We start from the raw sequence: 17,433 nt of genomic DNA, 5'->3' as shown, positions 1-17,433 counted from the left end.
ACCAGCACTCCTAAATCCTTCTCCTCAGAGCTGCTCTCAAGCCAGTCTCCACCCAACCTGTATCTGTGCTTGAGATTGCCCTGGCCCAGGTGCAAGACCTTGCACTTGGCCTTGTTGAACTTCATGAGGTTGGCATGGGCCCACCTCTCAAGCCTGTCCAGGTTCCTTTGTGTAGCATCCCTTCTCTCTAACATGTCAATTGTGCCACTCATCTTGGTGTCATCTGCAGACTTGATGAGGGTTCACTCAATCCTACTGTCCATGTAACCTACAGAGATGTTAACAACAGTCCCAACACCGATCCCTGAGGAATCTCTTCACGTGAGCTGCATCACTGTCAGGCCATATAATGTAAGCTCTGAAATAAGAAACAATGTGTTCTCACTGCATGCAAATAAGCAAGAATCCACAAAGAGAATGCAGAAAGCAATTTTATTGACAGTTCAACAGTTTCTTCTATAATGCAAAATAAGCAAACATAAATAAGATAAATGTGCATGAAGGATATTTTCAAAGGCTACTTCTAATTTACATAACAAATGGAAACAGATGAAATATATGAAACATGGAACATATGGAATAGGATTTCCTTTTTGAAAATCCTGAGAGTCTGAATGGAAGCCCTTTTTAGCCAGTGACAATCTCCTCATTAACTTCTATATTTAATCTCACAGATGTTATTTTGGGGGCTCTCTAGCAGAGACCTCTGGTTTGACTGGCTGTATCTTTTCATTGATTATCAATTGATTATGAATATATGCTTTCTTCTCCAACACCATCATCAGGAGTGTTTGTTCACAGTTTATGTATTATAAGTCGAGGGACCATTTGCAAAACTCAAATATTCATAAATAGAGAAATCTAATTTTTTTTTTTTTTTGGCTATGACCAATTTCTTGTTTACAGATTACATACAGAAAGCTGAACTCTGCTTTCATATAATCATAGAATCATAGAATCATAGAATTGCTTAGGTTGGAAAGGATCTTCAAGATCATCAAGTCCAACCGCAACCTAACCATACTGCTCTAACAACCCACTGCTAAATCATGTCCCCGAGCACCACATCCAAATGGTTTTTAAACACATTCAGGGATGGTGACTCAACCACCTCCCTGGGGAGCCTGTTCCCGTGCTTAACAACCCTTTCAGTAGAAAGTTTTTCCTGATATCCAACCTAAACCTCCCCTGGCACAACTTGAGGCCATTTCCCCTTGTCCTGTCACCTGTCACCAGTGAGAAGAGACCAGCCCCGCTCTCACTGCAATCAGCTTTCATGTTCAGAAGGACAAAAGTGCAGAACTCTGTTTTGCTTTAGAATAACATCTGTATGCCCAGCAACTACTGAATGAGTACATATGACAAATTTAGCAACCATTGAAGAGGAATCTAGGCAAATAGAACTTCAATGTTTCTGGCAACAATTTACATCTAAGTTATCTTATAGAACACTGATATACACTTAGAAGGTAGTGAAACATGCATTTTGGAACTGCAGTCCTCTCAATTCCATGTAGTTTTACAGACAGTGGCTCACATTAAATACTGCAGTTCCAGATAACCTTGTGCCTGTGTAAAGTGGTTTATATTAACACTGAATATGAGTAATTTGACAAGAATCATATCTTAATTCAAATTAAGAGTATCGGAAAGTCTCATCTTCTCTAGCTTCCAGAATGCCCCTCCAACCTTCATGTTGTCTGGAAAACTGGACATGCCTTTGCATGAAGAAGAAAAGAACAAAGAAACTAATGACAACTTACCTAAAATCACTTCATAATCACTCAGGTTTCTCCTCATAACATATTTATCTCCTCTTATTTGAAGCAGTTTTGTAATGAAGAAAAAGAGGCCCTAAAGTCTGTATCATAATTAATGTAGGGTCTTAGAGAATGGAAGTCTTCCAAGAGTCGTCTGCCCAATGGGAAACCAGCTCTATCTATGGTAGTTATACTGACATCTCACCAGTTACTGCAACCTCTAGTGGTGAAGATTCAAGATCCTTATCAGATAACCTTTCACTGTAATAAATTTCTTCATTAAGAAGATGTATCCTAAAAATTAATCAGAATCTTGTGTACTGTGTTTTAAGCACTTTATATCTTCTTGTATCCTTCACTTAATCTGTTCATGAAGAACAGATTAATCCCTTTCCCTTGGACACAAGTTTAAAAGACTACTGTCATTCCTTGTCCCTCTTTTGCCCAAGCTTCTCTTCTTTAGCTTCTCTTCTTTAGCTTGATAGCCGTGTATCTGTTTATCTTTCCTCATGGGCTAAGCAGTCTGGTCCTTTCATTGCTGTTGCTGTTTTCTTCTATCTGACCTGTAACATTCTGGAAATACAGCATGAAGACCACAGACAACAGCTCGTCATTGTGAAGTGAAATGGAAAGATGAGTTCATGGTTTTACTTCTTATTCCCTATTTGAGATTCTTTTTTTCTGCAACAGCAGGATATGCTTGTGATGTACGTATGGAATGCAGATTCTTCACCAGATTACTGCTTTGTCATTGTTTCCTTCCTCTACTTATATGGTTGAACCTTTCTGCTGAAGAGAAGTACGTCACTATTGTTCCACCATGTTTTGTACTATAATTTTCCTCATTATTTTTACAGTTTATCAAGATCATTTTGAACTTCAGCTCTGTCCTCCAGTCTACTTGAAAGTTCCTCCTTGATTCTGTATTGACTGTAAGAATGCACCCTCAATATTCCATCACAGAGACAGGTACAAAAATACTGAACATAGCCAAGCCCAGGGGAAAACCCAACAGTAACAAAAAAGCTGAATACTGAATATGAGATTCTTTGTGAACTGTTGATAATAGCTCTGTGAATGCATTTTCCAAACCGGTATACTTGTTTCACACAAGTTCCATAAAAATCATATCCTCTTATGTATCAGTGAGAGTGACATTTGAAATTTCAAAAGCCTCACTGCTTATATGACACTCAGGCTTTTCCCATATTCACAGTCTGTTACCCTATCATCAAACAATAAGATTGTTATTATATAAATCATGATTGACAAAGACATCCTAGCTAACAATCTCTTTGAGCATTTGAACGCTCATCTCTGATATTTATCACTTCTTCAGCTTTTTCAAAAGTTCTCAGCTTGTTTGACTGTTCATGAAATTCTTCCAAGAAATGAAGTCAGACTGATAGTCGTTCCTTGTTGCTTTTTCCTTTTCATAGAATCATAGAATCAAAGAATTGTTAAGGTAGGAAAAGACCACAAAGATCATCCAGTCCACCCACCAACTCTTCCCCACCATGCCCACTGAACCACGTCCCTCAGTACCACATCTTCTCACTTCTTGAACACCTCCAGGGACAGTGACTCCACCACCTCCCTGGGCAGCCTGTACCAATGTCTCACCACTCTTTTACTTATAAGTTCTTCTTTAAAAAGTAGATGTGTTTTCCCAGTCTTGTGATTCCTTTGGTTCAGAGATTGTTTCTGACTACTTTTAAAGTCTATTGTGTAATAGAAGCAAAATTCAGTCTGGAGGCTTATGCTGATGCTGACGGTAACTCCACACGCTGATTAAAAAAAGAACAGGAGCCCTCTAAATACTAAATCAGTGCAACGTGCAATATTTTCTTACTCCTCTCTTTTCTGAACATTCTTCCCTCCATCTATGACTTAAGGTTAAAACCAGCCCGTATAATTACAGCCTGTGTTTAAGCATATCCTTAGCCATTAAATTTCAGCACACTATCACCACACATTTTTTTGTTGTTGTTGTTAAAAGTGTAATGTCCCCATCACTTCATATCAAATTTTGAAAGAAAATCCATGGGTTGTGACGCACAGCTTGAAAGAGGAATGGGCTATTCCCAGGGTTTTTAATCCAGCAAGAAGGAGGAATTTAATCCACATCCTTGTCCCTGGACTTTCTTTACCTGCTGAGTAGCAACTGTTCTCTCTGCTGGCAGTACCATGTTACACGTGACACACTCAAGATACCCCATGCACACTCTTGTGCTCTTTGGACACAGTTCCAGATCTTACCGTTGCAGATAGATGACTAGAATTTATATAATCATACCTCAAGCAAAGTGTTCTCATAACACAGCAACAAAAATACTTTCAACCTGGAGGTCGGCCTTTTGCATTCTCCTTTCTGAATTCCCTGGTTCCCTCTATTTGCCTTTTGAAATACGCTTTTATTCACACTCAGTCTGGTTCCCAGTTCTGCTAGAGTTTCTCTTTCATTTTTCTCCATATTAGAAAGTAAAAGTCCTGTTTAGAGCACTTCTCTGTCTTTATTAGCAACCCTTTCAGCCCTATCTTTGACTCACACCTCTAATACAGAAGTTCTTCCTAGCAGACTTGCCCCCTACACACTCTTCTATTCCCAATAGATTTATTCTTTTCTTGCTCAGTACTAACATCACATCATGCTGGAGCAGGTCCAAAGAAGGGCAACAAGGCTTGTGAAGGGCTTGGAGAATAGGCCCTATGAGAAGAGACTAAAAGAACTGGGGCTGTTTAGTCTGGGGAAGAGGAGGCTGAGGGGAGACCTTATTGCTCTCTTCAAATACCTGAAAGCTGATTGCAGCGAGAGCGGGGCTGGTCTCTTCTCACTGGTGACAGGTGACAGGACAAGGGGAAATGGCCTCAAGTTGTGCCAGGGGAGGTTTAGGTTGGATATCAGGAAAAACTTTCTACTGAAAGGGTTGTTAAGCACGGGAACAGGCTCCCCAGGGAGGTGGTTGAATCACCATCCCTGAATGTGTTTAAAAACCATTTGGATGTGGTGCTCGGGGACATGATTTAGCAGTGGGTTGTTAGAGCAGTATGGTTAGGTTGCAGTTGGACTTGATGATCTTGAAGATCCTTTCCAACCTAAGCAATTCTATGATTCTATGATCATCCCTGTGCTCATTTTCTTCATCTGGGAATGGGGCCAAGGTTGGCTCAGGTGCGGCTCCCCCAGGGCTTGCCTATCCTCCTCCTCCTGGCTGATTCATTCAGGAATCATCCCAGTCCAATGTTTATGAAATCTTCGTTTTGCAATCGCCATGGTAGCAAATCAAATATCACTAACGCTGCATCACCAAATGAATCAGGCAGGAGAAGGATATAAAAAGGGAGAGCTGCTATTTATACACAGATATTGTGGTAATCAGCAAGGATGAGAATGCACGTGGAAAGTGACTCCTAAACAGCATGTCCATCTCCTCAGGGTCCTCCACGCCACGTAGCAGCAGTGCATCTGCAGCAGCAGAAGTGCTTCCCTCCCACTCTCCAGACTCCACATGCAGCATTTATTTAGGGAATTTGCACATTCCTGGGAGGGAAACCTCACACACTGGGAGTACAGTGAGAAAGCAGCTGCTCTAAATGAGCACAAAGGGCAGGTTGTGGGAGCGCATGGGATGTGTTCCAATGAACCCACATCCCTTTTGTGTTACGATATCTGATTCTGAGTCGTTTGTTTCAATTTTGCGTGCTCACTACTCATGATGGAGGGAATTTTCTCTCATGTATAATCATCTTTAATGGTTAATGGTTAAAACACGTACAGCTGAAGAAATGAAAGCAGTCTCATTTCAAAATCTGCTTTTCTCATTTAAACTGTTGTCGTAATGGAGCAACTCCACCTGACTCGGTGAAATTATTTCTGACAAACCAGGACAGACCAGAATCAGTCCAGCTACCAGTTAACAGTTCAGTTTCACACTTTTTCTGAAGTTTCCCGTATTTCTACGGATTTCTCATCTCCTCTGTGACACACAATGTACTAATTTCTCAAGCTTTCTAGGTGCCTGGACGTGACAATCCAGATGTCCATCCCAGTCATGCATCTCTGTGCTAGTCAGTACAAGCACCAACAAAAGAAGACTAAAGAGAGAAAGTAACAGTCCCATCTTATGTAGTCATTCTCATGGGAATCTATTCGAAACATCTTTAACAAGGGCAGCTAGTAGTTACAAATAGCAGTAAAAATAGATAGAAGTTGACATTTTTCAGAATTAAAATATGATTCAAATAATGATGTTTCCTGACACAAACAATAAAAGAACCAAAATAAAATTAAGAGTTGACTTTGCAATAGCCCAAAGCAGAAAAGATAATATGATGTCGTTATTCTCTGCTTTAAAAAACAAAAAAATAACAAACAAACAAGCAAACACATTACATTAGAACACACACAAGTTTCCAGCTTGAAACAAAACAAATTTTCAATTTGGACATGGGCTAGTGAGCATAGGAGTGGTCTGTTCTGAATTCAGATGTAGCATTTATTAAAACAAAATATTCTTGGATAAATAATACAACTTCCATGTGTTCAGGCAAACAACCTTTGCCCTGAATTCCAGGCAGAAGAGCTCATTTAGATGTAGCGTAAGCTGGCATTGACTTGAATGGAGCTTTCCTTGCTTGTAATACTCTAACTCACTGTCCTACCCAGTTACGTTAAATTATTTTAGGAAAAATTAAGCTGGTTCAGACAAAAAGTCCTTTAGCACCAAAGACAGAAGAGTCAAACCTGTTGTCTCTAACTCACGGTGTCCCACACATCCTCTCCCAGTCCCCCATCAACACTAACACAACTGTATCTTTTATGTGGTTCATCCCAGCAATACAGCAGGATGGGTGCTGCATAGAGGCAAACCTGCCAGCAAACAGTTGTTTATGTTGTGGCTGGGATGCTAATGCGCAACAGATAGTAACGAATATCTGTCTAGGCCTCCTGCTGTGAACAGAGCAGACATAAATCATGCTGGATAACTTTGAAGGCACTGCACTTGAAAAGTCACTAGGCAAGGAATAAGCCAGTTCTGGCATCTCTGCAAAGGGCTGCTGGTGCAGGGTGTTCCCCATGCACTCCAGGCTGTGTCAGCAATCCTCTGCTACAGAAGCAAAGGCTGCAGCCAATCTTAAGGAGCAGCTCAGGCACCTGGAAGTGCACAATGTCTGCAAGGTCAGCTACACAGCTACGTGATGGAGCTGTGATGTTCCTGCTGATGTGTGCTCTGTCAGAAGGCAATAATTTCATGAAAGCAGATTTAGTGCTTCTTTTAATCCTAACACCTGTCTTCTGTAAGGCAGTTTGATGCTTTTCTGAGCAGTTTTAGGGTGTATCTGCATAGTGCTCTGCCACTGATCACAGATGGATAAGTGTGAGACCCAGTGGAACTGGTCAATCAGCCATAAAGAGACAAGTACATTGGCTGGGGCTCTCTTCTGTTCTAGCACTGTGAGTGAAGCTGCCATATCATGGCGCTACACAAAAACTCTCAGCTGCACTATTGGACCTTTGTAGGGCCTTCTCATTTTCCAGCTCTTCAGACATGTTTATCTCAATCACAAGACAAGATTGCAAAATTGAGCAGGGAGAAGCCAGGTAGAGTGCTACCCAAGAGCATCCAGACCTGGTTGAGCACCCTGCCACATTGAGTTCTTTTAGCCAAGTGCATCAGTCGGGTCTCTAACTCAAAAATGGACATTAGTGGAATTTAGGTGCCCACACCTAATGCTGTAGCTTGTGAGTACATTTCTCCATGTGCTTTCCTGTTTTATTACTCAGCATATGGAATGAGTCTGCTGGAGACATCCTTCCTGGGAACACTCCAGTGAAGGACATCCTATTCAACTGATGAAATAACACAGGGCTGTAAACAGTGCAAAGAGGGGAGATCTTGATCAAGGACCTTGATAGGTCAATTCCAGAGAAGAAAGTGAAAGAATCCTCAAGTGGATGGGAGATAAGAGACTTCCAAGGACTCCAGAAAAAGTGAAAAGTGCACTCCAAAAAAAGGAAGTGGGTATGGATGTTTGGATGTTCACAATGCTTATTTAATGCTTATCATTTCTTGGCAAGGAAATTCCTACTGATATAAAGCAATGTAGGACAACATATGCTATCAGTGAAATTAAAATCAGTATTTAAAACATTTGTATGGAGTTTTCAACTTTGTACAGTAAAACATCAAATGTTTCAGTAGGAAGTGAATCCCCCACAGAACCTGACAACAAAATTTAAAAATTTCTCTGAACTTCTATGACTTGGTCATATCTGCAGAGTATCTTTATATCTTCTGTACTATCTCCACCTTTCTACAAATCAGCTTGCTCCTTGAATACAGACATAACCTATCTTTTAGATCTCTTAAGGAATATCATAGAATCATAGAATCATTTGAGTTAGAAGGGACCCTTAATGGTCATCTAGTCCAGCTCCCCTGCAATGAACAGGGACAGCTATAGCTAGAGCAAGGTGCTCAGAGCCTGGTCCTGCCTGACCTTGCGTATCTCCAGGGACTGGGCATCCATCACCTCTCTGGGCAACCTGTGCCAGTGCATCGTTACCCTTATTATAAAAAAAAATTTCTTCCTTATATCCAGTCTAAATCTCCTCTCTTTTAGTTTGAAACCATTTCCTGGCTGTGTCCCCTCACAATTCCTTGTGCACCCTTAGCCCCCTGACTGCAATGGTAGCACAAGTAGAAAAGTCCTTGTATAAGCACTGATCAGCAACAACTAAAACACTGGTGTTATCACTACTTGCACCATAAATCCAAAGCATAGCACCATACCAACGCAGTTAATATGAAGAAAATTAACTATCCTAGCCCAAACCAGGACAAGTTAGCAATTTCAAGGCTTACTGCACCTTCTCTGCCTGGTTCTAGGTTGAATTCTCCACAGCTTTGAAAGGTCTTCTACATTTCTTGCACATCAATCTTTTTATTATTATTATTTTTTACCTTTTGCTTACATAATTTATATATAAATCGTAGTGGTCTCCTCCTTTCACTGATGTGGAAGCCTTGTTCTCAGACACTGAGAAGAGTTGTAACTCTATTTAAATAATTTAATTAATTGCATAGATTTTTTACTTTCTTTTCCATCTCATTTCAATGAGAAACTAATGAAATTCTCAATAACAAGTTAGCGAACAGGTCATTGCACTACAAAACAGTGAATACCTTGCTCTACTCAATTTATGCCTAGAATTCAGACTATTTAGGGATTTATAAGAAAACCACCTCCATTATTGCCTTTATAAGACAAAGATTTCAGTTTAGATGTCTGTTTCAAATTTCCTGGGTTGGGAAACAGTTTACGTGCATGTCTGTTTTTGCTACCTTTCTGTTCAACCTCTGTGTTTGGGAAATGTTAGAACTGTGCACTGAGTACAAAAACACGACCTATTACAGACTTGCAGAATAGCACAACAATTTCAGTTCTTTTGCCATCCTTTATCACTTGCTTTTTGAAGTCTATTTGCTTTCACGGTTCCTTATGAGTCCATAAAATAATCCACTATGACTTTTTCCACTTCTTTGTCAAGTAATATTTAACATTCCCATCTTTGAACATCAGTGGTATTTTTCTACATGTGAGTTGCTTTACTTTGACTCTTCCTCTGCTTGCAGACACTTGCAATAATAAAAACATTCTGCAGTTTTTGCACTTAGGTCTGACATCCTAACCCACTTCCTAAAACTTTTGTATAATTGTAAAACTGAAAATGAATGGAAAGAGCTGCCACACTGCTTGAGTCAAGCAGGACTTGGCATTCAGACAGAGTGAACCTCAGTGAGTCATAGGAGTAGCCTCAAAAACAGACCTAGGACTCAATTTTCTGCATAATAACCATTCTTTAATTCTAATATGTTACAAATGATGTTTCACCATTTGCTTGCTTTATATAATTGCTTTTCTCTTAGTTATTGTTTTTGACTTCTTTTCATTGTATTAACTGATGAATAGGTGCTATGTTGTTAATAATGTAATTTTCTATTATTTAATTCATTTTAACTGCTCTTTGGAAGTAGAATTGAGAAAAAAAATAGTTAGACATTTTACATCCAAGAAGGCAAAATAAAAGTGATATATTCTCCTCGTATGCAACAGATCCTAACTTCACCCATATGGTCTAACATTCCTGTCAGATGATGTTTATGCCTATGGAGGATCATAATATATTGAACATGTTTTCATTGATATCAGTGGATATCCAATGCTAAACTACACTCAGATAAGTACAATATGTAAAATATTGCCTCATTAGTTTGGTTATCAGCTATAGTCAAAATTTCTGCTACTGTGAAACTCAGAAAAGCAAGTGCTGTAACAACAGACCACTCCTTATTGCCATAATGCATCAGAGGTTTCTTTAATTTTTTGTATTTATACTTTTTCCTCATTCTGAAGAGCAGATGACATGTGCTAACTGTGGGATGTATCCCACAAAGGACCACAGAAGTCCATTTTTGTCCCCCTGATATTGCAACTCCAACTTAGTTCACAGAGAGACTTTCTGAGAACTGCAGATTGAGAGTCAATTGGAGAAGTTGGTATGATTCATTCTCTGCCTAGTTTCTGCAAAATTAGAAAGATCTTATAGAAATCATAGACTATCCCGAGTTCAAAGGGACTCATAAGGATCATCAAGTTCAACTCCTGGATTTCCCAGTCCACCTGTTTTTTCTAGACCAGTCCAATAAAACCCTGCTCCCTCCGGACCAATGTTGGTAATAGATCCAGAACAGGCTGAACTTTTTGCTTCATGTGGATCTGTACACCTACATGTAAGTACAGAATGGAGGGAAATATCCAGCACGGGGAGTTTGCTTCACAATGAACGTGGGCTGGCATGCACTTTCCTTGAACCCCACTTGGAGAAAGGAAGAATTTCAAAGCTCAGCCAGCAACTCGGAGGAGGTGATGTAATTTGTTTTGGTGTTATTTCTCAGTTGCCACCTATTTAAGGCTGGCAGTTTTAAATGATTTGTGGTGAACAAATGGGCTTTAATCAAACTTCCTTTTTAAAAAAATAACCAAATCGGGTACAGTAAGTTGACAGGGAAAAGTTTAAATGGGGAAAATACTCAGAGTATAATGCTGGCTGGAATTCTTATTCACTTCATAGCAATAGGCTATCATTTCTCCAGAATTGTTCGCAAAGAAAAGTTGCCAGAAAAAAAAACACTTTTTGTCAACAACTTTTGTCTTTTTTTAGGGGGGGTATGAGGGGGGAAGGAGGAATGTTCATTTCAAAAGAAAAAAGAAAAAAAATAGACACACACATACGGGCCCAAATCATTTAATATTTACAAAACAAGCTTAAAAAAAAGAGTTCAGAATCTACAAATTACACAAACTGATGGGGCTGAAGCCCTAACTGTGCTTTCTTCATATCTCAAACAACCACAAGGAAGACGAGGTGTTCAGTCCCCCCAAAGTAACTGTTGAAGTTCACTCAGTCACTGGTTGGTAAAAACCAAGGTGGTGTACTGCAACTCACTGTCCTCTTCCCAGGAAGATACACTGCTGCATTTAGCTCACAGTGAGGCTCCCCTCACTCTTCCTCTCCCAGTTTCACCTTGCTCCTGACTTGCCCTTCCCCTCCATATTAGGGATTGTGCCCATCTCGCGTCCCACAACACTGCCAAGCCCCACAGCTGATTGCTGCACCGCTGTCCTTAGCCATGCCCCACACTGCCCGGCCTCCCCTCATGTTCTTTCGGCAGGACACATCTGAAGACAGCAGAGGACTGTTTTCTAACTGGAGAACTGACAAGTTGCCTGAGACTTTTCCAGTCTCCAAAATGGCAAATACACAGGAAGACCTTTATGTTCTATTATTGAAGATAATTTTGTGCAAAATTTAGGTCCTGAGCCCCCACTTCCCTTCCTCAATAGCTCCCCAGCTCTGGAATTACCTAACATTTCAGAGTCTTCTCCCAGTAAAATTCCCCAGATATCCAACTGCCTATTGCTGGTCACACCCAGAATTGCTTAATTCTTGACAGTACTGAGAAACTAGACACTGAATTCATGGCTAAACTCAGTCAGAATTTACAATCTATGCTTTTCCCCAGTGTCTGGCAGCACAGCCAGAGGCAGTGGGTTTTCTGAGTACACATTGCCAGACAATGCCTCACATAATGTAGAGAGATAAGAAGGTGCTGCACTCCTTCTGCTTGACCCCAGCAGTCAGCTCACTTGGCTAAGATACGTGGAGATTTGTCAGCAGGAATAGAGGAATAGTAACTCCTGCTCCTCTGCAAAAAAATAGTCCCTCTAGTATTAGCACCACCCAGTACAACATACTTGCTTCTGCACTGTATGACGCTGTTAAGAGCTGAACAGCCACCCCATGCGCGTAGAGGCTACAGCTGACTCAATGGTGCAACGCAAATCCTTAATCCTGTGTATCTCAAGAACCTTCCAGGAAACATCACAGCATAGGAAATACACTTGTTGACTGACCTCAGCCTCTCCTGTTGAGACACTAGTGCAGATGCCTGCTCTAAGGGCTAAGATCAGATAGCACCTTTTCAGCATCTAAACGGGATTATAAGAAAGAAGACATCACTCTTCAGTGATGTCTGTTGTGGAAAGACAAGGGAAAATGGTTTCAAACTAAAAAAGGGGAGATTTAGGTTGGATACAAGGAAGAAGTTTTTTACAATAAGGGTTGTAAAGCTCTAGAACAGGTTGCCCAGAGATGTGGTGGATGTCCCATCCCTGGAGACACTCAAGGTCAGGTTGAACCAGGCTCTGAGCAATCTTATCCAGTTGCAGGTATCCCTGTTCATTGCAAGGAAGTTGGACTGGGTGACCTTTAGAAGTCCCATCCAGTTCAAACAATTCTATGATTCTATGTCTCAGAGCTATGTTGTTCTGGGCCATCTCTCAATTATCTGTTATTTCTCTGTCTCAGTCAATATATCATGGTTTGTCATAAAATGAGATCTGCACAGCATTAAGTCAGGATTTTGACTTCAGATGGATAGGGAGTGCCTGGTGCTAGGTTCTCCAAAGTCTCCATCCTTTCTGTGCCTGAGGCATTTTTTGAAAATGTTATTTAGATTTCAAATAAAATAAATGTTCAGAACTAGGAAACAGAGCTTAATCTCCTTCTCTGCTTTTGGGAACATGACTAGGTTATCATTTACATTTTGACTTGGCTCATACTCATTCCAAATCTGGCTAGGGGGCATTTTTGGAAATGCTACCCAGTCACCTTTTCACTCTGCAGACCAATCCCTAAGCAGGGTGTACCAGGACAATGGTCCATATGTTCACTTGGGTGACTTTAAGTGCATGAGGACTGCCATACTAGACTACCTTCAAAGAGAAACCTTTGCTTTCTGCCTCCATTATCTTACTACAACAAGCATCAGTGGAGGTTTTTGACTGTCTCAAGCAGAGATAGAATGAGAGACTAGGTCTCAAACAGAGTGTCTTCCACTCCATTATACATGTGTATGTAAAGACAATTGTGCTGAATGCCAGATTAACACACTGAGCTTGAGCCACAAAGGTATGAAAATGAATGGATGTTTTCTGCCTTTCACTTCCAGAGCTGCTTTTCAAGCTAGCAGGATGCTGGGAATCTTCATAAGACAAATGTTTGCAACTTATGTTCTTAATTAACTTTGACTTACTGGAATCCTTCCTCTTGTTTCATTTGATTTTATCTCTCCCTGCCTTGCATTTTTCCTTCTCTTGTCTGCCTCTCGGGATTCCCCATCAGTAGCCAGAGGGTAGATTAGATTCCAGTATGAATGAATTTTCCAGTGTTAATTTTATTAAGCCCTTTTCTGTTGTATATTTGATTTTCCTGTTTATTTTTTAATATGTTTTTAGTTTGGCCTTATTATCCAATACTTTGTGGTCTATGATTTTATGTATGATAGTTGTAATCACAGAATCACAACAGTGTTCGTTGGAAGAGACCTCTGAAGTCAGTGGTCCAAACTCCCAGGCACAACAGGGGTACCACCAAGTACATGAGGTCACCTGCTGGTGACCTGCCTTGCCTGGCACAGTGCTGAAAATCCCCAAGGACAGACTTCACAGTCTTCCTGGGTACCTTGTTTCATTTCCATACTACTCTCCCAGAGGCTATTTATGTTGTTGTTTTTTTCTAATGTAAACTCTGAGACTCCCAAACCACAAATTTCGACTATTGCTCTTGTCCGTTGAGAAGAGTAGATGGTATTTAGAGACTTGTGCTTCAGTATTCACCCCTGACACACTTTTCTGTTACCGGTGCAACAAGATAAGTGGTGAGACTTCACCATGGTAACTCAAGACAAGATCCAAAGTCTAGTGAGACAAATGTGAACATTTTCATTGAATCTGCCAACAACCAGGTGGTTCAGGTCCCTGGATATGATTAAGCCTTGACTTGTATCTCCAAGCTGTTTGAATATAGGGAGAAGCATTTTCAGACAATTATCCTTAGGATTCAGCCACAGACAACACTTGGCCAGAAATTTTACTTCCCTGGGCCAACAGCCAGATATTCAGTGACTACAGGTACCTTGTGCCAAAACACCTATTATGGAAGGTGATAGAATGAATATTACACTAGAGCTTTGCTATTTCTAGTTTCAGTGTGGAATACTGTACAATCACATTTTGTTTGATACCATCTAAAGTGTTGTGTTACAACAATAAATGTTTGGTGGTTCAGTTAAAGGACAGAGTAAGATCATATCATAAATGAATAAGGTAATAGCTAATGCAACATATCCCAAAGCGCATGTTTTATCATTTATTTTCATTAATAACTTAATTTTAATTCCTTGTATGTATGGCTAAATGTGAACCAGTATATTCTGACTGAAGTGATAAAAATTTACTATCAAGGGACAGGCATAACTTTAAACATTTTCTTGGAAAGAGAATCCTTTTCTGTACAGTTCATTCAGTGGGGACAGCCTTGTGTTATGTTAGGGACTAAGTTAGCTGTTCCTCTTTAGTATTCTCTACCCTTAAACTTTTATGTTTTCAAATTATGTCTAAATTTAAAAGGATGAGGCTCTGCTTTTTTACACATGAAAACAGACATACTGTTACTCATTTACGATTAAGAAAAGCATGCAGTAGAGTGCAGCATCTCTCTATAAAATTGTGCTGTCTGCTTGGGTTGTGAACCTCATTTTTGTGGAAATTGCTTTAACTCAGTAATAACAATCTTTTTTATTCCACCATGAGGGAATAGAAGAGAGAGGCCACCTTGAATAACTCAGTAACTGGGCTAGTGATTTGCTGGATTGGGTCCATCTGGTGGCTGAAATTCAATTCTGTGTCTAGCAAAAAGATCAAAAAAAGATAGTAATATTCAATAAGGAAATTGGACTGACAAAAGAGTGCAACCAGACCACATGCCGGAAGACCATCCTGGAGGGAGAAAAAAAATAAATGAACCCGCCGGGCCTAGGACACTCTCCAAGGAAGGATTCACAGGAAGAATGAGGCCACAATGGGATCATGGAGTAGGGAGTCTAGGAAAGGGGTCTGTAAGTTTTCTAGCACTTTTTTTTTTTAGTAAAAGGGAATGAGAAATTCTTCTGATATTACTGTCTGGCTCATGCATTTGTCTTGTAACCACTGAAATTATAAATGAAGGAAAGGGAAATACCAAGCTTAGCCTTAGCTTTAGAATTGTAGAGTCCAAAAAGAGCAGGAACTTCCACATTCCAGAAACACCTTGGAAACTCAACAATAAGCAAAACTGACCTGGCTTTTCCCAGGCCCACTTGGCTCCTGAGTACGTGAGATTCAGCAATGATTCACAGAGCACTGGTATTCATCCAGAGCCAAGCTGCGACTTTTGCACACTGTGTTCCTGGGATGGATACACAATCTACACCAGTCGCTTAACAAACTGAGAGCATCATTCAGCTCACTGCAGCAAAATTGGGCGAGGCTTCATGGATCCATGCCAATTTACAGCCACTGCATTCTGGCCCCACTGAGATCACTGTAGTGAAAGATTTTGTATTATATGCTTCCAATCAGCTTAAGTTCTTATTATGTTCTTATGAGAAAGATTTATTAGGTTGAACACTTGGGCTTGAAGCCAGAAAGTATTAAAAATGTAACTAAAACAGAATATTTCGGTGTCGCATCAGCATGATGGGCAATCACAACCACGATATCACATATTCCCCTCCTTATGCTGTTTTTTTCTTAGAGTATCAGGTCAAAAACAATGGTAAGGATAGAGACCAGAGAACACAGTCCTGCCATACAAGACCACAATATTTCATGTAAAATTCTTTTGTCTGAAAAGGATGAAAAAGTCTAATAGATGTTAACAACGCAGTTAATCCATCTTCAGATATTCGAGACAAAGGAGCAGAAAAGCTGATATAGGAATGTATCATTAAGAAGACAGGAAAGCCATCTCCCAGAGTTGCTTTACAGGTTATCCCTTGTAAATGCCTGGAAGAGGATTCACACTCCGTAAGACAGAGATGAGATGAAAAGCAATGCCAAGAGGAGTTTGCCCCTATCATCACTTGATTCACTGAGCTTCAGATGTTCTTAAACCTTAACCCACAGAGCCATTCACAGAATAAAGAAGTTGAAACTGGCCATGAGTCTCCTAGATTATTTTTTTCATAGAGAGAGTGAAGTTGTTCAGAATACTTTTTGTTGGAGTTTTTTTCTCCTGTTTTTATTTTGTGTATTTCCTTTGGAACATCACCAAGGAGGCTGCAGAATACCGCCTGTACTCTGTACAAGGAATACTGACTCTCCTCCCTGCATACTTTTTCCCATTCTTAAACTATTATCAGTGTTAAACTATGTCTACCGTATCCAGGTGTTTCCTACAGCAGTGCACACCTGAGGCAGATCTCTGCTCCCACAGGCTGTCATTTTTACATCTGAAGCGAAGAGGAAAGCAATTTTCCCTATCTGGACATAACAATAGAGTTTTGCGCAATGCTCCAGTGCCCTGGAGAAGAAACAGCTAGGATATAAACACAAAGCTGTCTGCCAGTTGGCTCTCTTGCTAAAACAACAAAAGCAAGTCCCTTACAATGTAATCTTTACCTTAGGAAGGGTGAAAAAAAAGAAACTACCAAAAGCATGGTTCGAAGTATCCCTGTAGAGTACTTCCCAGCCAGCCACAGAACAGCACTGGAAAGCTGATTATTAACCTTTCAAATTTAAATACAGAGTAAATCATGACACTACATCTCATCTATAAGTGTGGAAAATCAATAATTTTGTTTATGCTTTCATTTGCCTCTCAAAGGCTACTAGAACAGTTCCCCTCCTCATTCAGAAATAATCAGCAACCATCAAGTCCAGGCAGGAAAAAAATGCACCTTGGTTGATAGGTAGTTTTGGAAGGGGCAGGGAGTGTAGGTAGAAATGATGAGGGCATTAATGCTCGATATATTTCATGGATTTTCCTTCCGCACAGCCCCAGGCTGCCTGTAACAGCTGAAGCACACTGTACGTATCCTCCATCATCATACACCCTGAAACCATCAAGCAGAGCTCTACAACCAGTAGATGTCCTTCAGATGCTCCTGATCCAAACTGGATGGCAGACACTGAGTTACTTCTGGTGTGCCAAAGCATGACAAGACCAAGATATTCCTCCTCTCCTCTCCTCTCCTCTCCTCTCCTCTCCTCTCCTCTCCTCTCCTCT

Source organism: Numida meleagris, chromosome 2 (genome assembly GCF_002078875.1).
Source record: "Numida meleagris isolate 19003 breed g44 Domestic line chromosome 2, NumMel1.0, whole genome shotgun sequence".
Taxonomy (NCBI): Eukaryota; Metazoa; Chordata; class Aves; order Galliformes; family Numididae; genus Numida; species Numida meleagris.
The sequence above is the reverse complement of the archived record's forward strand: the minus strand, read 5'-3'. Positions refer to the sequence as shown.